The sequence below is a fragment of the Pristis pectinata genome, chromosome 16 (genome assembly GCF_009764475.1).
Source record: "Pristis pectinata isolate sPriPec2 chromosome 16, sPriPec2.1.pri, whole genome shotgun sequence".
NCBI classification, from domain to species: Eukaryota; Metazoa; Chordata; class Chondrichthyes; order Rhinopristiformes; family Pristidae; genus Pristis; species Pristis pectinata.
In genome coordinates, this window is record NC_067420.1 from 33007048 (window position 1) to 33032092 (window position 25045).

Below are 25045 nucleotides of genomic sequence, written 5' to 3' on the forward strand. Positions count from 1 at the left end.
CAATCTTATGTATCTGGAGTCACATACAGGGCAGACCAGGTAAGGATGGAAGTTTTCCTCCCCGGAGGGCATTCGTGAACTAGATGGGCTTTTACAATATTTGATTTCTGAGGCCGGTATTTTTTTTAAATCCCTGATTATCTAATTAACTGAATTTAAATTCTGTAAGTGCCATGAGGGATTTGCATTCCCATCACAAGATCATTGGTTAAGGCTTGACAATTTAACCAGTGCACCACCACCATAGATGGACACCTATAAAACCATCTAAAACTACTGAAACAAAGGACTGCAGATGTTGGAATCTAGATGAAAAACACGATGATGCTGGAGGAACTCAGCAGGCCAGGCAGCATCCGTGGAGGAAAGCAGGCGGTCAACGTCTCGGGTCAGGACCCCCACCCCCCTCACCCTCCATTCTTCTTCTCTTCTTCCCATTTGTAGCCTCTTTTTTTCAACCTTTTTTCCTCTCTCACCATACCTTTGACCCATCCCCCGGTGGATCTGCTCTCCCCTCCTCCGCCACACCTGCCTATCATCATCTCTTACCTGCATCTACCTATCACTTCCCTGTGCCCACCCTGCCTCCCCTCTTCTGTCCACCTATCACTGCTCTGCTCTTCCCTCCTATATATTGGGCTTCCCCTTTTTCCAATCTTCAGTCCTGAAGAAGGGTCCTGACCCGAAACATTGACCGCCTGCTTTTCTCCAATGATGCTACCTGGCCTGCTGAGTTCCTTCAGCGTTCATCGTGTTTTTCACCTAAAACTAACATTATGGCTGTGACTATTGGAATAAATTGGCAAACAACTTCTGTTCATTGGCTTCAATGCTATATTTAGAGCAATTCTTGTAATTAAGAGCAGGGTTCAATATTGTGTTCCTCCTATGGGTGACAGAAATTGTTCCATAAAAATAGTAACTTTTTCCAAAAGATGATATAGCTTGTGGTAAAAAATACAATGGAAATAGTTGCAGGGTTCTTCTCTAGAAAATAAGCAGTATCTATAAAATCAGTAGCCCAGCCAATTATCTTCAAGGTTCCCTAAATACATTAAAGTTGTATTTGGGATGACAGTAAATGGCATTGGATGTTTTTTTCAGAAAGTTAGAAACAATTAATTATCAATTCCAATGAAGATTTAAGGACCTGTCAATTCTTCACATTAAGAAAGAAGTGTTAAAGGGCCTCACACCAGGGTCTGCACCAGATTTATGTGAGGCCTCCAATGGTTAAATTCTGTGGGACTAGGCCCAAGGCATCATGTGCAATAGAAGAGTTTTTCCACGTGTAAACATGCACAGAACCTATCCACTATGGTCTTCAGTATTGTGGAGGAATGGGACAAGAAAGGACATGACAGGTCCAGTGGATGGGTAGCCAGGGTGGTGGGAAGGAAGGTTGGGAATGAGATTGGTCCAACGCTTGTGGTGGATAGGACTGGGCAGCGGTAGTAGTGTTGGGGATGAGATGAGACATGAGCTTAGATTGAGTTCCAGGGTGATGGGTGAGGGTTTATTTGGACGTCTGAACAGGCTGGGAAAACTGACCACACACACAAAGGCCCAATAGAGAGGGTGAAGGAGGAAACCTAAAGGAGGATCTAACTGCAAGTCAGACTCCACAGCAGATGACTAGGTAAGCTTATTCTTCTCTATCTAATGCCTCAGAGGGTCAACGCTAATTAAGGCCCACTTCAGTGAATGAGCCATGCAATTGAGTACTTTGATTATGAGAGATAATTCTATGCAGGTAACATTGACATGAAATCACTGCACATGTGTGACAGTCTCCACTCACTCAGGGAAGCCTGATCAACTTTCCTGAGTGCATTACACACATACAAACATTGCGCCACACAAGAAAGTTTTTAGCCCAAGGTTAATAATTGTGATGCACCTGCTCCTCTCCCCATGGAGCAAATTAACACTCTTCTGTGAATCCTGTTTTACAGGGAGCAAAGTCCTTTAAGGGCAATACTAACATCCAAATGGCAAAGAGCCGTGTATTAAACAAACTTGTTAAGGCTGCATCTGCTGATATAGTGGGTTGTGATTTCCCTGCTGCCTGATGGTAAGAGATGCTTGCTTTGCAGCATGGAAGTGCTGTGTGGTCACTCTGCTGACCTCTAGTCTTCAATGCTGGGTTCTGGTTGTCTGATCGGGAAGGGCAAAGAGCAGAGGTCAGCAGCATTAGTACACAAACCATGCATTCCTGAGACTGACCAGCTCTGTGAAACTTCAATAACTTTGCAAACTGTGGCATGAAGAATATGACTTTTTAAAAAAAAAAGTAAATGGGTTTGCCTGGATTCCAGGAGAACAACATTTTATAGCTTGCAATCTGAAGGTTTAATCAGAATACAACACACCATAAATAGAACTATACCCGTCTGACTCCCTTTTATCCCATGTTCATTAAGAAACCAAAGCCATTTTCCTCCTAAACTGTGGTTTAGATTAATACAATATGAGATTTTGTGATTGTATAAATTAGAAATTCACATTCTTACTGCAGACACGGTTGAACAAATTTTGCAGTGAAAATTTTAAACTAAATTTTTCGATCACGTCTTTTCATACAATTCATATAAAATAAACTCAATAATTGCTTTGCAATTGACCCTATCTCATTAGGCTATCACTGACCAATGAGTCTAGCATCTCTTTGATAACACTCATGTTGATTTCAGCCAACGAGCTTGAAACATAACATTTAACAAGATGAAGGTTATCTGCTCAGTCCTACCGAACAGGTGCCAATTTGAGCCTATGCCACCCTTCCTAAAATAAATATTCAAACTAGATGTTCCTTGGAGAAAGTCGGAGTAAATCACTCTCCAGAGCTCAACAATCCCCCTAAATTAAAACTAAAACCGCTCCACTATATCTGGCAATGATCTGTGGTTCTTGAAACTCCCCCAAGCACTGCTGAGGAATTGTGGAGAATGACCTTAATCAATGTTACCCTCCACAACTTAATGGCAAGCACTTAGTCAAAATCAAAAATAAAGAAATTGGCTTTGATAAGGGCTAATTACTGATTCAGTGACTGTCTTCCCTGGAGGCACTGAACAGAGAAGTATGTTCATAAATTTGTTTTCATTGTTGTCAATCCGTGTTCATTTTATGAAAGCAGGAATATTGATACATCCAAGAACAGGTGTATTGGAAGATTTCAACCGGCAATCAAGCTGCTTAAAAAAAGAGGGAAGTCAGGATGTTTATGAGCCATAATTTTATAATATTCATAAAATAATAAAATGTATAATCAAAATCAAACTTCAGTTTATGCATATTTGCCATAAACAGAGCGTGAACTGTCTGAGAGCAGCAGAATTTTTCTCAAGATAAGTTTTGATACTGAAAAGCTCTGTCTGAGATGTCAAAACTCACCAAATGATTTTTGAAACCTGTAGGTAAATAAGGTGCTTCATCATGACGGGTTCAATGTGCAATGCCTTTAAGAAGCCCAGTATCTTGTTGTGCACTATGACCTGGTAAAGATAAGGTTTTTGTTACATTTTCTGGATACCACAATCCCACATGTGGCCCAGGTGTATCTCCTGGAGGGCAGATGGTGAGGTATTCCTATAGGATGAGCCTAACTGGAAGCCAATTAGTGAGTTTATATAAAAGACGTGATAGAAAAGATTGTAATTTTCACAACAAAATTTGTTAATGACCTAATTCCCTTCATAAACATCAAAGTGTACAGACATGTGCACACCTTTACAATACTCAGAACTATCAGAATCAGATTTATTATCAATGACTTATATGATGTGAAATTTGTTGTTTTGTCACAGCAGTACAATGCAAAGACATAAAATAACTATAATTTACAAAAATAAATAAATAGTGCAGTGAAGGGAGTAACGAGGTGTGTTCATGGACCGTTCAGAAATCTGATGGCGGAGGGGAAGAAGCTGTTCCTGATTCATTGAGTTTGGGTCTTCAGGCTCCAGTACCTCCTCCCCAACGGTAGTAATGAAAAGAGGGCGTGTCCTGGATGGTGAGGGTCCTTAGTGATGGGTGCCACCTTCTTGAGGCACTGCTTCTTGAAGATGTCCTCAGTGATGGGGAGGATTGTGCCCGTGATGGAGCTTGCTGAATCTATAAACCTCTGCAGCCCCTTGTGATCCCGCACATTGGAGCCTCCATACCAGGCTATGATGCAGCTAGTCAGAATGGTCTCCACGTCCATCTATGGAAATTTGTAAGAGTCCTTGGTGACATACTGAAACTCCTCAAACTCTGAACAAAGTAGAACCATTGGTGTGCCTTCTTTGTGATGGCATGAATGTGTTGGGTGCAGGATAGATCCTCGGAGATGTTGATGCCCAGGAACTTGAAGCTGCTCACCCTTCCCACTGCTGACCCCTCGATGAGGACTGGTGTGTGTTCTTGCAATTTCCCCTTTCTGAAATCCACAATCAATTTCTTGGTCTTGCTGATATTGAGTGCGAGCTTGTCCCACTTCCCACAACCAAAGTAGTAGTACTAAAAGCTTTACCTCCACCTTTCTCCCATCATATTGACTCAATGTACTGCCCATCAAAATTGACAGCTCAAATGAGGAATTCACCACTATCGCTTTCAGCTAAGATCTCTTCATATCTCAACGTACTCAAGTAATCCCACTTTACGTGTACATATAGAATATTGTGTGCACTTCTGTTCTCCACTTACAAAAATAATAAGGCACTAGAAAATGTGCAAAAAAGAATACCACTGTGCCTGAAAATTAGAACAATAAAGAAATCGTGAGTAGGCTGAGGGGTGAGGTGGTTCTGAGATGACCTCACAAGAATCTTTAAAGCTATGAAGGTGTTTGATAGTGCCAATATAGAGGTGTTTCCATTTAGGGATGTCCAAAATTCAGGATCCTAAATGAAAGGCATTCACTAATAAGTCCAGTAAGGTATTCAGGTGAAGCTTCTTCACCACTGAGTGCTTGGAACATGGAACTTGATACCGGGTTAGTTGAGGCAGAATTCATGGGGAAACTACTAGCTAAATCATGGCCTGAATCAATGGGATGAATCTAGCGGAGAAACTGGAACTCAGATGCAGTGGCTCGCCTCAGATTTCCATACTTCAATGTATTTACATGGAAGTCCAGAATGTACAGGACAATGAATGACTTATAGCCAGCAGTTCATTATCAGATCATAGACTGCTGCTGAACTTGGTTTAGACCAATTACGCATAGAAGAAAGAACAAAGATACTTGGTGAAAGATTCCCACCACCTTGGTCTCCACTAATGAGAATCAGAATTGAATGAATGTATCATTATTCCCACATCCAAAGTGGGTCAAATTTTATACCTAAGCTATGCAGTTCAAAATCTATCACCAGATTTTTAGGGCCATCATGATGGATAATAAGTGCAGTCATGTAAGCATCAGCAACACCACATCAACAAAAACTTGCCTATTCCTAATTCAAGACCATAATACACTTTCAAGACCTTGATTGTTTTTTGCAGGTGAAAGCTCCCCACAAATGGTGAAAGTTTTCCACAAGTGAAGGTTAATCTTAAACAGAATTGGTCCAAATGTAGGTTATAAAGTAAATTCACTGCTTCCACTCTCCACATGAGTACTAAGTCCAGAGGGATCAGAGATAGAGCTGCAATACTGATATTGTAGATAATAGATATGGTGAATATCCCCTACAATAGCCTCCCATTCAAGTGTTTCATACAGTAAAAGTACACTTTTATAATTCAGGGAAAATCAGGGAAGATCTTATAGTTATTAATTCAACAACTGTATTGAGCTCTTGTTTTCATAATACTAAATCAATACAATATTTACTGGACCCACGACTTTGCCTTCCTTGATTTGTTGAATTTTAAGATGAAAAGTATTTTACCAAATTACCTCTCAATCTCTTACTTCTTATCAGGCAAAATACCAATTTAATCATCTTTAAGTCCTGTTGACCAGTTTGAACAATGGGCAGGGCCTGATACTCCTGCCATTTGCAATTCGTATAATCCAGGTCAAAACTTCCTGCTGCTCAGAAAGTAGAAGAAAGCAAACTACTACGGCAGCTGGATACCTGAAATAAAAAAACTGGTGGCTACGTTCAGCAGGTCACTTGGCTTCTGTGGAGAAAGAAATAGAGTTAATGATTCAGGTTGATAATCTGCTGGGTATTTCCAAACTTTCAGTTTTATTTCAGAAGGTGGGATTCCAAACAAAGATCAATGCATAGAGTACATAATGTTTGTTCTCAAGGGTCTCAGATGCCAAGAGCAGTATAAAAAAATGGTTTAAACATTCAAATCATCGACTATAATTCTGATTTTGAATTATTCTGTAAAAACAATGAGAAATTGGAACAACGGGTCTTTTTGCTGTTCCTTCAAGGATCAGCTAATTTAGCAAAGATCAAACCTGGAAATCAAACAGAGACTGGCCTGGCCTGCAAAATTTCATTGAAAACAGGCAGTGTAATCCTGTAATGGCAATACTCCATGGTGTTGTGCATTTCTCTAATTCTGCTTGAGGTCAAACCTTTATGGTAACATATGGGGGCAGCTAACTTGTCATGCTAGATATAGCGAGAGAAATCAAAGGAGAAAGACAGCACTAAAACTTACCTAATCTGTAGAATGCCTTCAGTATATCTATACAAAGAAAACATGGAGCTAGCAGATGTATGAAAGAGCAGCAGCAAGTTAAAGCTTCCATTGTTTTACAATGCAAGTAAGAATTGACCTTCAACCCTCCGTTTAGATAGGAGAGGATTGGAATTTATTTGTGGAAAAATAAGCGTGTCACTTTTCAACTCCCTGTTTTTTTCCACTGGTCCTTTAATACCCATTGAGTTGACAGTGTTTCTGATGGTTTTAAATGGCTGCCCCAGCATTAGTTCAACTATAAAGGTTTGACCTCAGCGGTACTTAGCATTACAAGTGTTGTGCTGATATATTATACCAGAGAAATTGCATTCATTTTGAAAGATACTGAAAACTTAGATTCACTCACAGAGTACTAGCCAAATGAACCACACTTGAGATCAAGTATGATAAAAGCATGTTGTATTATTATGGAATGAATCAAGTATTTCAGTGAGGTTTTAGGGCAATTAACAGTCAGTGGGCTGTCAGGATAACTGACAAGTGGTCTGCACAAAATAGCCTCTGCTAAGCTTTAAACACTTAACTGAGTTTTATAAGGGCATGCCAATAAATCCAAAAAGACAGTAGTGCAAAACTGTGGCTGTACTATAATAATACCACTCTAATAGTACATTTGCAGGTTTGATGTAGGAAATTATGTTAGGTGAAGCCTCACTCTGATGTTACATAGACCTTGAATACGTGACTGATCAAGTATGCAACACATTTAATCATCTGAAGGGAGCATCATTCAGCTTTAAATGTTACTGATGTCCAGCCACACAGACAAGTACCTGTGTTCTTGGATGAAAGCCAATTTATAAGTGGGTAATGGAACTAAGTATTTATAGAAAATATGGCTTGTGGGAATTGTGCTACGCTGTTCCTTAAAATGTCACACTACTGGCAAATGAACTGAAGCTATCCCAACTAATATCAATGTCTGACTGAAACTGTGAAGAAGTAACTGCTACCAGACCTTATATACTTTATCAATGAATCATTGTTTATGATTAATATATCATTTAATTTCAATAAAAATGTTTCTGGTGGGACAATGTTTGACCCTCCACCGCCAGAAAAAGGAACATCTGAACCTGCTTCATGCTGCAGAAAAATCAATTTTTACTTATTTTATTGCTGAAAATGGTAATTATTTTAAATCACTAACTCCAAAACTGAATGCTTCTCCATAAATATCTGCACTAATTTGAAGATCATTGTGGTGCATTTATCCGCTGAACCTTAGAGCCACAATTTCACTGCAGGCATGCGGTACCTCGTTTATATACTCCATCTTTACCTGCAATTCTCCTGTTGTGAGGCTCCTCTCAGCTTCAAGGTATAGGCAGAATTTCTCTGTAAATCATTAAAATGCAAGCATAAGCTGAGTTATGGGCACTCTCTGAATATTTAAGTTGATTCCAGACAGACACTCCTTAATCCAGTCTAGAAATGCACTCTGCTATTATTAAGCACAAGCAATACAAGACTGCCTCCTTTGGAGGAAGGAGAATGCATCACAACTTTCAGGGTTCAGACACTTCTCAGTGAAGGTGGCATCCATCATGAAGGACCCTCACCATCCCTGACATGCCCTCTTCACATTACTACCATCGGGGAGGAGGAACAGGGGCCTGAAGACCCACTTCAATGTTTCAGGAACAGCTTCTTCCCATCCGCCATCAGATTTCTGAATGGTCCATGAACCCATGAACACTACTTCATTATTCCTCTTTTGTACTATTTATTTATTTTTGTAACTTATAGTAGATTTTATGTCTTTATGTCTTTCACTGTACTGCTGCCACAAAACGACAAATTTCATGACATATGTCAGTGATACTAAACCTGATTCTGATGCTGATTCTGATTCTGAAGTGGGCAGAATTTGCATTCCTCGAAGCTTTCTTTAAGAAAATATAATTATTGAATAAAGTTCTTTGCGCCTACCCTCCTGCTCTTCAGGTACAAAGAGGTTAAGTATGTTGATGCTTTATAAAACAATATTCTTACTCTATTCTTGGGAGCAAGGAGGTGAAATGACAGACAAAAGTACGTCAAGAAATTCAACTAACTGACAAAGTTAGAAAGAGTATGAGAGATCAGTGGAATCTTAATAAAACCTCCATTGTCCCTCAAGACAGGCCCCTGTTTAAAATTGTGTAAATCAATTGAGATCTTGAATGAACTACAAATAAAAATGGAGACCAAGTTTTTTTTTACACATTAATGGAATGTAGGGCATCTCTAGGAAGGCCAGCGGTTATAAATCATTTTTCTTTACCCCTGGACTGTATGGATGCAAGTCCATTTCATCACATCACCATTTGTCTGGAGTCACATGTAGGACAAATTGGTTAAGGACAGCAGATTTCTTTAACTAGGACTGAACCAGCTGGGATTTTTTTAAACAACAATCTGGCAATCTCATGGTGATCATTACTCATATCTTTGGATCATCAGTCCAGGCCTCCAGGTTGCTACTCCAGTAATTTCACCACTATGCTACCTTTTCCCTAATGGATATCTGAGATGCTGGCTTACATCTCATCCGGAGCAGGGATTGCAATAAATACATTGCAGATCCAGTGATAAGTGTATAGGATCTTGTTCAGGTAGTACTCTCAAAGGGGCTTTGAGCTCCTCATACTGATATTGCCATATCTTGGGGCTTTGTTTTCATTTGATGAGACTCCTTGCAAGGAGAACTCCCTCACCAAAACACCTTTAACAATACAGTCTCTTCTCAACATGTCTTGACCTATATGAACAGTTCACTGATGGAACATGATTAGAACATTTCCTTCAAGATCTTACCCAGAATTTGGCTCTTTAACCTATATTTGTATGATGCTGTGCTCTGCTAATCACACATTTAGAACCCAGGTCTATAACTCAGTGCTGGATCAATGACTTCAGTGAACTAATTTTCCCATGCTTTGAAGTCCATGAATTCTATTTTGTTATGTGTGGAACATAAAACATTCACTGATAAAGGAATACATTTCCTCTCTTCAAAAAGCTGTGGGGGTGAAAATCCACCCTTTATTATTTGAATTCTCTAAAAGAAAACACTTGTTCTTTGTCCTTTGGGAAAAAAAATAGAATTGACCAGAGTCAGCATGTTCGACTAATCTACTGGAGTTTCTTGGGGTGTGACTGGTAGAACAGGAAAGGGGGAGCCAGTGGCTGTGGTGTATTTGGATTTTCAGGAGGTCTTTGATAAGCACCCTCAAAGAAGGTTGATAACAAGGTGTGAGCACATGAGGTTGGGGGTAATTGATTATCAGACAAAAGAGTGCAAGTACATAGATCTTTCTCAGATTGGTAGATGTGCCTAGTGTGATGCTATGGTGATTGATACTTGGGTCCCAGATATTTGTGATCTTTGACAACAATTTGGCTGAAGGGATCAAGTGTTATATTTCCAAGTTTTCTGATGATACAAAGCAATGTGAAATTTTCAGTACAGAGAAGGATATAAAAAGTTACAAAGGGATATAGAGAAACAAATTAAGTGGGCAAGAACATAACAGCTGCAATATAATGTGGAAAAATGTGAAATTACCCACTTTGGTATACAAAACAGAAAAGCAGAGAATTTCTAGTGATGGTGTTCAAAGGTACCTTGATACACAAGTCACTGAAAGCCAAGATACAAAAACAGCAAGCAATCAGTAAAGCAAATATAGCATCTATGGTCAGGGGACTTGAATACATGTGTAAAGACATCTTACTGCAATTATGTAGGACCTTGAAGCACAGTGCACAGTTTTGCATTCTTGCCTAAAGATAGATATACAGTATTTGCCATAAAGGGACTGCAGTGAAGATTCACCAGCCTGGTTGCATGGATGGCTGGTTTAAAAGTCAAAGTTGAGTTTATTGTTATATGCACAAGTACATGTATGCGGAGGTGTAATGAAAAACTTGCTTGCAGCAGCATCACAGGCACATGGCATCAGGTAAGCAGGATTCACAAGAAAAATATCAATTAAACAATTTTTACAAGCAAGAATACTTATAGAACCAAAAGAAAACAAAGTCCATTTTAGTGCAAAATGAACTATGAAGATTATGATGATGGATTCACATCTAAGCTGAATTCTGCTCTCAAGTATGTTGCACACTTATAGGAAAAGGTCAAAATTTGCAGAAATGGGAACTAACTCTTCTGCTGGACACATAGACTGCTGGTAACTCAATCTGATTATTTCAGTATCTGTAACATCAAATTGCTGCAGATTAATGAAAACTTTCCTACTTTTCAATAGATTTTTCTTTCATAACTCCATGCTAATTCTGCTCAATTCTATTTATCTTTTCAAAGGTCAAAGAAAAGGGATTTTCTCTCAGACAGCACAAATAATAAAGGTTGAATTTTCAGTCTTTAGACAAGAGATAATGTATTCCTTTACACAAGCACGTAAGATCATAAATGTTAATCTTTACAAAGATTCTGACCTTTCACTGAAGGTTCTATCCTTGGCCTCCCTTGACATCTGATGAAGTAGGTAAAACTTCAGAAAGACGAACATTTTCTGCACACATGGTGGGTTTGTGAGCTGAGCCATCCATAGTATTAACTGATGGGTTCCCAGCATTTATCACTGAGTTGGTCACACCTCCCCCCCATCTGGTTCAGGAGGCTGTGGGTTCAAGCACCTCTGTCCAGAGACTTGTGCATAAAAATCTAACCGGGCATTGCTGAGTAAGTGTTGCACTGTTGGCACTGCCGTTTATGGATGAGAAAATAAGCTCTCTCTCTGCCTTTTAAGTACATATAACAATTTCAAAGGAGACCAAATGGTGTCCAGTATTCAAAAATAACTCCTAGCCAATATTTATCTTTTCACCAAAATCACCAACGTGGATTATCTAATCATTTTCATTTTCCTGTTTTTTTGCTGTTCACTGTAGCTACCACTTCTCTGATATTACAACAGTGGGTACTATAGTGCTTATGGGTATCTTGAAAAGATATATATAAATACTAGTCTTTCATTTTTCATATACTTCACTGCACGAGAGTTTCACATAAAGTGGGACTCAAAAGAAGCTGCAAGGAATTGTAATAGAAAGACTTACAAATTGCCAAAAAAATTGCAGCTTCTGTTCAATCTCCAAAGTAATTTGACAAATGTTTATTAATTTTTGAATACTTGAATTTCATCTCAGAAATTTTTCCTGTAAAAATGTTTGTGATATGTTATCCAGGTTTATTTAAGAGGATGTGCTTCCTGAACAACAGAAGATATTAGGACCACCCATGAAAATACTCATTTTTATAAGGAAGTTCAGAAAATCAGTTCAAAAAATTAAATTATTGAAATGCATACATTGGATTTTCTAGCTGTTAACTTGTTTATGTATGCTGGGAACCATCAAAACTTCAGATGACCACAGCTTGAACAGGAACACACTCTCTGAGTTAGTTCCCCATCACCTCCTTCCCCACTAATGGAAACAAAATACAGAATTTGTTGGATTTAATAAAGTAGGCTTTTGGTGTTCAATTGGTATTTGAAAAATAAAAGGACTTGCAGTGACATGGTGCCTCTCAGTACCTTGAAAAGTGTTTATGGCCAGTGAAGTACTTTTGAGAAGTGCCCATTGTTGCAAAGCAAGAAACGTAGCAGCCAATTTACACACAACAAGCTCCCACGGACAGTAATGAGATAATGACCACATATTGATTGGGTTTTGTCCAGGACGCTCGGACAAGCTCTGCTATTCTTCAAAATAATAGCATAACATTGCTTGTTCATTATAGATTCAGGATCACACTCAACGATTTAGGGACAGCTTCTTCCCCTCCGCTGCCAGATTTCTGAACAGTCCATGAACCCATGAACGCTACTTTGTTATTCTTTTTTTTGCTCCCTTTACTTATTTTGTAATTTATAGTAATTTTATGTCTTTCCACTGTACTGCTGCTGCAAAACAACAAATTTCACAACATATAAGTCGGTGATAATAAACCTGATTCTGATAAATGCTATATAAATGTAAGTTGTTGTTGTTGTTGTTGTTGCATATATTTTATTTAAATTCCCTTCAACTGTGGTCCAGTGAAGGCATATGTATAAATAATTATTGTTGCCAAGTATCATATGTGGGGAGAAAAGTACATGATGATCCATGTCAATAAATCACACTTTTACGTCATTTAAGAACCATTCATATTGACAAAAAAGTCGATCATTTTATATAGTATCAGAATAAAGATAATTAAATCATCAAGCTGACCTCAATTTGAACAGTTTTACATGCTTGAAATGTTACTAAAATAGATGCAATTAGATGAATATGAAATGGTCACTGATAAATCCAATAGAGGATTCAAGAAAATGGTTAGAATGTGGAGCTCACTATTACAAATGTTAGTTAAGTAATTAACATAGATGCATATTGTAGAGAAAGATAAATAATGGGGGGAAGAAGAATGGAAGGATATATTGACGGGGTTAAATGGAGGTGGAGCTGAGAACAATCTTGTGCAGATTGTACACCTTTGCACGTCCTATTTCTGAACCATATATTCTATGTACTTCAATATAAAAATTATTTTTAGGTAATCTAATGATTCTTTAGTTGGCATGCCCAGGGTTTAACCTCTTTAAGGACTGCCTATGTGGTTCATTGACCACTTATCTTTTTGGTTATTTTGCATTTCCTGGTTTTAAAACGCAGCCAGAAAATCCACATAACCTCCGACCTGTTGCATGGATGACAGAATAAGTTCAGCCATTCAAAATGTATCTGCTGAGTGGCTGGAAAAGCAGTTCTTGGAGCTGGCTGACAGCCAGTTGGAGATCCTTATTAAACTGTGTGCATCCTGTAACTCAACGGCGTGTGGTGGAAGGATAAAACCCACAGATGGGGGGTTGAAAATAAAGAGGAGACTGGTATATTGAAGAAAATGAACATCAGTAATAGTGCTACACGTCACATATTGTTAACTAAAACTGCATTAACCCCAATGTAACTTGAATCCAAATTCAGTGGTTTCATGGTGGCATTAGTAGGTTTTCATAGTAATTTGGTGGAAGAGATAGATGTGACAGCTATTGCTGGATTACTGACAAATCAGAAATAAATCAATTAAAATGGAAGCATGCCACATATGTAAACATGCTGTAATGTTCTATGTTCTATATAAAAATTGCACTCCAGATTCAAAGAGATCCACTTAAAGTTAATGTTTCTGGTACTTAAAGAGTCATAATGGTTCAAAATGGGGATGAATTTTACTCTAGCTGTTAATCCCAACAATGTGGACAGCATTACTTTGAAAACCTCTCCAGTCCTGCTTGTATAGTATCCTCCAAGTGAAACACTCCTTCCCGTTTCAGCTGGAGCTGGTTGGACCATATGTCATGTGCTTTCTGATGAAGCCCAAGAGAAAAAAGGTTAAAGGATCATTGAAATTATGCATTCTAAAAGAGATGCAAGAGCAGGACCAGAGGTTATGGGTGCACATCATTGAAAGTAGAAGTGGAGGTTGAGAAAGCAGTTAATAAGGCATACACAATTGTGAGCTTTATCAATAGAGGCACAGAATATAAAAGCATGGAAGGCATAATGAAACCTTATAAACACTAGTCCGGCTTCAGTTGGAATATTGTGTTCAGTTCTGGTCACTTCATTACAGAAGGGATGTGAAGGCACGAGAGCGTGTCCAGAAAAGATTTATGAGAATGTTTCTGGGATCAGGGACCAAGGTTACAAGGATAGATTAGAGAGGCTGGGACTGTTTTCTTTAGAGAAAGAAAGGCTGAGGTTAGATCTGAAAGACGTATATAAAAAGAAGAGGAACCTAGACAGTGTGGATAGTGGGAGTCTGTTCCCATTGATGTAGGGGTCAAGAACTAGAGGTCATAGGATAAAATAAAGAGGAGGAGAATTAAGACATGACAAAAATCTTTTTTATGCAGTTTGTGTTTGGAATCTGGAACACACTGCCTGCAGATGTGGTGGAGGCAGCTTCCACTATGGCCTTCAAGAGGGAATTGGATAAAAATATGGTGAGGAAAAATTTGCAAGGCTATGAAGAAGGGGCTGGGGAATTGAACGAGAGAGTTGCTCTGGTAGAAAGCCAATGCGGACAAGATGGGCTGAATGGCTTCGTTCTGGGTCATAACCATTCTATGATTCTATGATATTTTAATATTCCATAGAGCAGGAATCCACCACAGGATCCTCCAGATAATATCCTGGACCCCTGCCTCCCCAGGATAACTGACCTCACCATGTGTTTGTAACCCACTCCTCCAGACCATGAAGTACTGGTAACAGATGTTGCTCCAAAAGCTCATCGGACTAAATTCAAAGTTAACCCCATGGCCTTTTCACAGAAGTATACACCTGAAAATTCTGTGGTAATTATTATTTCTCCAGTGAAATACTCTGTACGTGATTTGTCTCAAAATACAGTTTAAAGATGCAAGCAGTAACCTGTGGAAAGTTTCCATTTCTGTTATTTTCATACTTCCCCTTAAATCTTACCATTGTGGTTGAGCTGTTGAAGACATTGTTGCATCGTTTTATAATTACTGTTTTTCAGATACACTTGAAAGCCAGATGCAATGGATTACTCAATCAACCTAACGCCTATTTTTAGCCCACCTGCCAAAATTCACCTGGGATGAGCCAAGTCGGAGTCAGCCTGCTCAGCTAGGACTCTCAGAGTGACCTGCTGAACAGCAGCCACCAGCAGAAGATGAGCTTTCTGCAATATTCCGAGCAGTTGCCTTCACACAGAATTGCACAGGAGGCACAGCTATGTTCATGGTCCACACAAGCCTTGTCATCCAACACCAACAAAATCTCTCCCAAGAATATCTAGCATCCTGTCACAGTTGCTCCTGGACTTGCATGAAATGTTGAGCAAACAAACCAAAGGTGCTCTTACTGCACAATAACCCAGTTTCACACATGCCTGCAAACCTACCAATAGGTGTTGGTATAGGTATTGGATTATTATTGTCACTTGTACCGAGGTACAGTGAAAAACTTGCCTTGCATACTGATCGTACAGGTCAATTCATTACACAGTGCAGTTACGTTGAGTTAGTACAGAGTGCCTTGAGGTAGTACTGGTAAAAACAATAACAGTACAGAGTAAAGTGTCACAGCTACAGAGAAAGTGCAGTGCAATAAGGTGCAAGGTCACAACAAAGTAGATCGTGAGGTCAGTGTCTATCTCATCGTATAAGGGAACCGTTCAATAGTCTTATCACAGTGGGACAGAAACTGTCCTGAAGCCTGTTGGTACGTGCCCTCAGGCTCCTGTATCTTCTACCTGATGGAAGAGGAGAGAAGAGAGAATGACCCGGGTAGGTGGGTTAGTATACATGAGGACCGGTTTTGGGGTAGCATCAGGTCTTCCTGTTCGGTTGTGGATTGAGACCTTCGTGTCTTCATGTCTGAAAGTGGGTTCTGGTGATTTTCTACCCCTACATTTATTATGACAAGAGTAAATCAATATTTGAAGTTTCAAAAATATGGGACTACGATGAAAGCACACATCAATGGATTTGGCGAGATCATTAGAAGTATTTAAAGTGGAGCTGAATAAATCTTTGAAAATTCGGGGAATTGAGGACTATGGCAATCTGGCAGAGGAGTTGAGGCCTCAGGTAGACCAACCATGATCATATTGAACGACAGGGCAGGCTTGAGGGGCAGGGTAGGCTGCTGTTTTCTTGTGTTGTGTTTTGTAGGCTCTCACAAACACCAGCATAAATGAAAGACCTGGTTCTCTGTTGTAAAACAGTGTCGTTTTCAATCTCAAGTTAATTCAATAGTTAACTCAAGCTGCAATATTCCACTCGTGTTTCTCTATTACTGGTAACAAGGAGAACACTGACAGGAGAGCTTATTTCTTCCTGGGATAAAAGCTCTTAATGTGGCTGCCTCTCAGTTTACTGGTGAAATCCCCTAACATACACCTCTGCTTCTCGGTATACAGGTATATTAGTGTACCTTCCCTTTCCATCAGCTGCATGGGGAGTTGAGAGTTTGCATCTCTTCCAGCACCTGACTAATGTATCTGTCTGTAATTATTGAGAGTGCAGAATTTAGGAGAGGTGTAGACATGTACAAGGCTCCCTTTCTCCAGTTAGAAATGTAAACATTCGGAAAAGCAGGGACTGACAATTCCTACCCTGAAAGCATTTAATTCAAGTTCTAAAGGTGCTCACTGATTTCATTGGATGTCCCCATCCTCGCAATTCCTTACTCCCTCCCATCCTCCAACCAGACATTTTGTGATTTACAGACTAATAATCAGAGACCGTGTTAAATTATCACCTCCAAAACAGACTATGTTTCCAAATTAGGTCAGGCCCTTTCATCAGATATACATGAGAAATTTAGCATCAATGCAAACAAAAATTGTTTTGGATGTTTTCTAAGCTTAATATTTAAATGCAGCCCAGAATTACCAATTTTGGCATAAAAAAAGGACTGAGCATTATTCGACTAATCTGTAACATTGTTAGTTTAAATTGATGGCATTGTGAATTGTTACTTGCTGATATGATAACATGATAATGATGAGTCCTTGGTTGCCGAGGCACATGTTTGAAGGAAACCAAGGCTGATCTTTGAGAAACTAATGCCTCATTTACTTGCTGAAGTGAGAATCAAAGATTTCATGATATTACTTCAGAGGAGAGCTTGAGAGTTCACTCTGGTCTCCTCAGCAATATTTATCCCTCAACCAACATCACTACAAATAAAAGATTATCTGGCCATTACCACAAAGCTGTTGTGAAATCTTGTTGTGCACTAATCATCTGCCACATTTCTTATATTACAACTGTGATTGTACTTCTATTGTATCTAGTGTCATGGAGTCATACAGCATGGAAGCAAGCTTGATAGGTCACCACCCAACAGCAAAGTAACAGTTACATTAATTCTATTTTATTCGCCCCACATTCCCATTAACTCCCACCAGATTCTACCACTAACCTACATAATAAGGATAATTTACAGTGATGTATCAACCTGCGTAACTTTGGGATATGGGAGGAAAATGGAGCACCCAGAGGAAACCCATGCAGAATGTGAAAAGCTCCTTGCAGACAGCACAGGAGGTCAGGATTGAACCTGGTTCCTTGGAGCTATCAGGCAGCAGCTCTACTGGCTAGAGCAAAACACAGACTGCTGGAAGAACTCAGCAGGTCAAGCAGCATCTGTGGAGGCAAAGGGAGAGACAACATTTCAGGTCAAGAGTCAACACTAGGAAATAAGGAGAAGGAAACGGAACAAATGGGATTGGGAGCCAGTATGGATCAGATCAGCCAAATGGCCTCCTCTGTGTCATTATAGATATAAAATAAGGAATTATTGGTGGAGAAATTAATTTATTGGCAACCATTCACGCTTGGTCTTTGAACTTCATGTTGCACCTATTCTGCAGAATATGATTTGAAATGTCATTATTAATTGGGCATGATATCACCTCCAAAAAGGCATAAGGCAATGTAGATATACGAATCAGATAGCCATGCTGCAGGGAATTCAGGTATAAATTAGTGGAGCTCAGGTCATGCCTTCTTTGCCTATTCCAAGCTGACCACTGCCTAATGGACATGGACAAAGGTGTTTACCTTTGACCACAAGTCCATCAGGCAGTGGTCAGCATGGAACGTCCTGCAGGTACTGGAGGACAGGGAATCTGTGGATACTGTGGGGTGGTTCTCTGAGCAAACTGTCCAAATCATCTGGCAGAATACCTCATCCCCCGAACTCGCCAACAAGCACCAAGGCCTCGCTTGGCTGGCGGTGAGATGGGCCCTCCCAGTCAGATCCTTCCCGCACAGTCGACATATCATCCCCAATGCATGCTGCCCCCAGGATGGCTGCAGTGGGGAGGAGATAGTCACCCACCTCTTTGCAGACTGTGGATTTGCTAAGAGGGTGCGGAGAAGGATGCAGGGGTCCTTGTCTCGGTTCATCCCAAACGGCTGCATAACAGAAGATTCTCTGATCTGCGGGCTGCTCCCAGAATCACACACTGAGACAGACAAGCTTTTGCACTGTGTTTTTCTTTGTATACATATTTTATTTTGAATAAAGTTTATTTTTGAAATTAAAAAATGCCTTCACTGCCTATTTGCACAACCGATGTTACACTAAAAAGGATTAAGAAATATAATCTTTCCATCCATTGAAACACAGGGCCACATATGTGCCCTTTTCCCAAACCACTCCCCCCCCCACCCCAACCCCCATGGAATCACCTAATTTACTCCTTCCAAATCCCCACCTCTTCCCTCTGACCCTCAACCCAATATGTCAGCTGGCCTGCCCATGATTTCCCATTTTAGGGTTATATCCCCCAGTCAACAAGGTGCAACTCACAGTGAGACACAGTCTTCTGCCCCCAGGATAACAGCACTAGCAACTGAGCAGAGTTGTCACTATGCAAAGATTAAACCAAGGGTTTAACCAAGGGTTAAATATCCACACGGGAAAAAGGTAATTTTGGATAAATGCTCCAGGTTACATAAGGAAATACAGAGTGATCTATTTCAAAGGATTCACTTCTTCACAATTTTATGTCAGCATTATCATCAGGAGGTTCATCCTTTACCAAGATCTCATGAACTTACAAATTGCTCTGTCCTTGTTCAGCCATTGTCGTTTGTGGCATGAAACGGTAGGAAAAAGAAAGTTGTCTTTGCAAGACAAATTCTTCTATGAGAGCTGGGATTTGTGGGTTTCACTCCTCGTACAGAACAAGAAGTGAAAGGTGCTATTGTGGCTCCCAGACAGAGATGTGGATTTGAACAGAGCAGCAGTAAAGTATTGGTCATAAATCAATAGCTACTCATGAAGAATGTAGATTCAGTCTAAGGTTTCATCTATTCCTCTGCCCATGTCGGGACGAAGTTGATCCTCAGTCACATAGCTAAACGTATGCCATTGTGGTGCAGACACTCAGTACATTACCATCACTATTCACTACCACAACATGATTAAAAGCTACCTGCACTCAAAGGGCCATAACCCACGAGGCTATGACCAAGCTATATGATGCTATACATATATGCTGCTATGTACCTGTGATCCTGCTGCAAGCAAGCTTTTCATGTATTTGTGCACATGACAATAAACTCCACTTTGACTTCCAACTTTAACTTTGAGCTTGTCAACCTTTGGCCTGCATGGACTCAATGAGCCAAATAGATTCAGTCTCTGCTTTAACTTTATTTTAAACAAAGTACGATATGCACTGATCACATGCAACCAAGGATCAATCACTATTCTTTTGACTCCAAATTGTCACTGTAACATCTCGTGCAAGGTCAAAGCCAATCCATTCTCCTCATGCTTGTGTATCTGATACATTAAGTCACGACAGGTAGTAAGACACCTGCACCTTTCATGTGAAGAAAAGTGTCAACATTTGCTTGTGATTTTTAATTGATGGTTTCAATTTACAATTTATGTTTGGTGATTATTACATTTACTCCATGCTCTGATTTCTGTTTTTCTTTCCTTTAGTTTTCCTGAACAAAAGGAAACCAAGCATTTTGTAGCACCTTTCATACCTCAGATTGGCCCAAAGTGCAAAATAGCCAATAACATGAAAGTATCGTAGAAGACCATTGATGATTATTATTGAGTTTGGACTCAGGGGATCAGGGGAGATGGTTATGGAGTAGGAAAGGATGAGGCTTAGGATCAACTATGATCTTATTGTATAGCAGAGCAGGCTCAAACAGGGGTTTTGACCCGAAACATCGACAATTCCTTTCATCCCACAGGTGCTGCTCGACCTGCTGAGTTCCTCCAACAGATTGTTTGTTGCTCCACTCCTGCTTCTATATGAGGAAAAGGCAGATATACGGGTTGTTCCCAGATTACAGTGGGGTTCCATTCCTGTGATCTGTTTACAACCCATACAGTTTGCAAGTTGGAAATGTGGCCAAGAAATGAGTTCCCAGGCAGCAGAAGATGCCTGTAGCCCCACAGCAGCCGGCAAATCCATCCCAACGGTCAACAGCTCCCAAATGCTCATTTGTATGTATGGGCTGTTGATAAATCAGGCATATGTAACCTGGGGCAAAATTATATGCGGTTTGGCTGTGGTCACCATTGAATGGCAGAGCTGCCTTGAGGGGCTCTACAGGTATTCCCAGTTCTATGTTGTCTGAGCTGAAACAATAACAATTCAGACCAGTGATTGTGTCCTGGATCTTTGTGGTCTGGTTTGGCTCAGTTTCATACATTTCAGAGCCTTGGCCAAATGGGTTATGAGACAATGATTTTCACCTTTCTTCTCTCCTTTGTGAGATAGTTCAGAGCTTTATTTTCCATATTCTTGAACAGCCTTCCTCTCCTGCTGAATTTCATGGCAATTTAGCAAAATGGCTTTTGTTTTCAATCTTTTCAAAATAAAGGACTTCATGTTAAATCTATTCTTTCAAGACTTAAATTATATTATGATTGCTAGTTCTAAGCAACCTGTGATACCTCCAGAACCAAAGTCACTCCAGCTTCAGTCATCGAGTTGCAGTATATGCTGACAAAATATGTCTATCTGCAAATCTGGAGGCTGGGGTCCAAATTATCTTCGACTTGTTCATTAAAGCATATAACGGAATACGTCTTACACTGAGGATCTGTGAAGAAAAGGTCCTCTACCTGTTTCCCCAACCCCTGTACAACCCTGAAATAAACATCCACAATGAGCCCCTCACTCTGGGAGACAGAAGCATTCACATGATTGCAAGATGATGTATTCTGGATCTAGGTTCTTCATTAGGACCTTAAACAGGGAACAGCAGAGGCATCCTACTCCCCGCTACATATGTGTATAATATAATAAATGCATATGTATTACATAACCTCTCAAAGAACTGGAAGTGTACCATTCATGACATCATTGTTATATGACATCATACTTTCAGTGGCACTCAGGAGGCTGGGGGATGACCTGATTGAAGTGTGGGATATGATGAGGGGCATAGATAGGGTAGATGGTCAGTCTTTTCGCCAGGATGCAGTTGTCCGATACCAGAGGGCATAGGTTTAAAGTGAGAGGGGAAAAGTTTAAAGTAGGTTTATGAGGAAAGTTTTTTTACACACAGAGAAGTAGGTGCTTGGAACACATTGCTAAGAGAAGTGGTAGAAGCAGATATGATATCAATGGTTAAGAAGCATTTAGACAGGCATATGAACAGGCAGGGAATAGAGCAATATAGACAATGTGCAGGCAGATGGGAGTAATTTAGATTGGCATCTGGTTGACATCATGGGCCACAGGGCCTGTTCTTGTGTTGTACTGTTCTATGTTCAATATATGTTCAATTGTAAAATTCTCCAAATCCACTGCCTGGATAAGCAGTACTCTCCCAGGCAAAATCCCCAACGTCGAGGCTCTAATTATGCTCACGCTTCAATGGTCAGTCCAGGTCTTTCACATGACCAACACCCAACTTCCGAAACAGGCACTCAACTCTGAGCTCCCCAAAGGCAAAAGGTTACCAGGAGGCAGAGGAAATAATTCAAGGACATTCTTAAAGCCTCCTTGAAAATGTGTAACATCCCCACAGACTCATGGAAATCTCTGGCCCCTGATTGCTCAAAATGGAGCATTCAAGATGACATTGAGAACTTCTAGACCCTTTGTCATGTGCACACAGAAACCTGGCAAGAATGACAGAAGGTGCATCCCACCTCCTGTACAATCCACCTGCCCACCCCATCTGTGCCAGTATCTACTGTTGCCACATCAGCCTCCTCAGCCACATGAGAACCCAAGGAACCAGAGTGCAAGCAACTTATTCCTGAGAAGAACAATTGGCACAATTGACTGAAGGAATCTGTTACCAGAATTATTTCCCAGACTCATGCTCACAGATCCAAATCACCACACATTTGCCTGGTTTGGCAAGGTTTTATATTTTGCTAAAGCAATGAAATTGAAAGGTGTGTTGTGAGCAGTAATTTCTGTACAAGGTATTGCATCTCTTAATATTTTAATGATAAGGTCATGAACTTGTCCCTGCAACAATGAGGGAAGATGAGTCAGGAAATCATGGTTCCAGTGCCGTTCCTGGCCCATTGTCATTAGAGGTGCATTTTCCTCGCAATGTTAGATTTTAAAAGTTAGGCTTGATCCTTGGATTATTTGTTTTGTTCAGTTGGCAGAACAACTGCTACGAGTCAGAATGTTGTGGATTCGAGTCCCACTCCAGAGACTTGAACACAAAAATCTGGGCTGATACTTCAGTGCATTAGTAAGGGAGTGCTACATTATCAGAGGTGCTATCTTTCGGATTAGATCTTAAACTGAAGCCCTGCCTCCCCTCGCAGCTGGATGTAAAAGTTCACAGGACACTATTTCAAAGAATAACAGGGGAGATATTCTCTATAATCTGGTCTATTTTGGTCTATCAGTCAATTTCACTGAAACAAATCAACTTGTTATTATCACACCACTGTGGCTGTCCTCAAGTCAGCTTTCATATTTCCTATATTATATCAGTGGACAACATTACAAACGTACTACAGAGAACTGTGGCACATTCTGAAAAGAATTTGAAGTATATTTTGTAAATGCAATTTTTTTTACTTCAACCCACGTGGGGGTTAAAATTTTATACTTCCACTGATGTAGGTTATGGAGTGTTCATACAAGTGAATGACTGCACTGTGGGATCTGGCACCAATATGGAAGAAATGACAATAGAAAATCATATTTATAATGGTTTACATGGTTTATAGTATAACTACATCCATCTCCCCCTATTGCTGTAATAAGTACAAGTATTTTAATAGTCTTTGACCACTATCCAGTGACCCAAGTGGAAATGTGCATGTATCATTCAGCAAGCTTGTGTTATCTGCAATTGTCCAGAAGCATGCTGATTCTCTCTGCAGTGACATTCTTTCATCTGGGAAATAGTGAATATTTTGGTAAAGGTGTTAAGGATTTACTGTTTCTTATGTGAATAAATAGTCCAGTCTGAGATTTCAATGATCTTTGACAGTATATGTGTACTATTCGGACATTTCAGAGGCCACATGCATCTTCCAGGCTCTTTTCCATTGGAATCAGTCCCTGTCATGGACTTTGATGCCCTGCTGGGAACAATGACTCACTTGTTCTGATCATTTACCATGAACAGAGAACATAGAACAGTTCAGTACAAGAAATGACTCTTTGGCCCATGATGTCGGAGTCAAACACAATGCCAAATTAAGCTAAATCTCTTCTGCCTGCACATCATCCATATCCCCCCATTCCCTGCATGTTCATGTGTCTGTCTAAAATTGGTTTCCCATTGGGAAGGATCAGTTCCAAGCGTCTTCATATCCCACTTGCATGAATTATCATATCAAAGTTCGTGCTGTGTTCTTGTCCTTGTTCCCTCCTTGTGTAGCATGCCCTTGGATATGAGATCACCTTCCAATCTAGTCAGGTGGCCTAACCAGCTAAATGGTCTCTGTTTGAGGAAGTTTGCTCTTCGAAGAACCTTAATGATGGTGAAGCTGCCTTGCCATATGGTGATGAGGGTGTGGCATAAGGAGGACTGGTGGGAGTTGAAAATGAAAATCTCCATTATCAACAGGGCCACAGGCTGACAATTTTGTCCTGAAAGTACATTGAAAGTCTACCCCAGTTTCTTGAAAAATATGCTTCCACTGATCTTTCAACATTGTTGTGGAACAGTCACTGTTTCCCAGCATTAATCTTCTCAGTGCAAGTTTGGAGTTTGAGTCTTGACCTGTTTCTTTAGACAAGCTGTGAGATTGCTGGACAGCAGTCTCACACCCTACAGACTTGGCACTAATAGAGTGTAGCTTCAATGTGATAACACACCAGCTTTAAAAAGGAAGTCACTTGGACCTCTTAGACAGCTTTCAATCTAACAATACATTAATTTGAATTTCTAAGGAGTAGAGAACTGCTATTGACACCTTCTATAACTACTGAAAAGATTTTGTGCCTGTGTGTTTAATAAGATTAGTAGAGCTCAGTGCATGTATTCGAGGCAGAAAGACAGCTAGACAGCCTTTCTGGAATCCAACATTTTAGTCTGGTGGTTGCTACAGTGTGAAAACAGCTTGAGCAGTTCTATGTTGATGTACCAATGTGCTAATAGCACTAGTGTCTCCTCAAATGTTGGCCTTCCACGGTCGGAGACAACCCCCTAGAGTCTCTTCAAGCACAGTGAAACTATCCTCAAGCATTGCTACTACACAACGCCCCAAATAACTCACCCATCCCCATCCTCAGTCATTATCTGTCACACCGATAGCAGAACCCGTAGATCCCACATACAATCCTGAAGCCAGCTTGGACGCCAAAGCATTAGAATGGAAGCCATTCTCAACCGTATGTGTCTCCTTGAGGAGAAAAAGAACAACCCCAAAATAA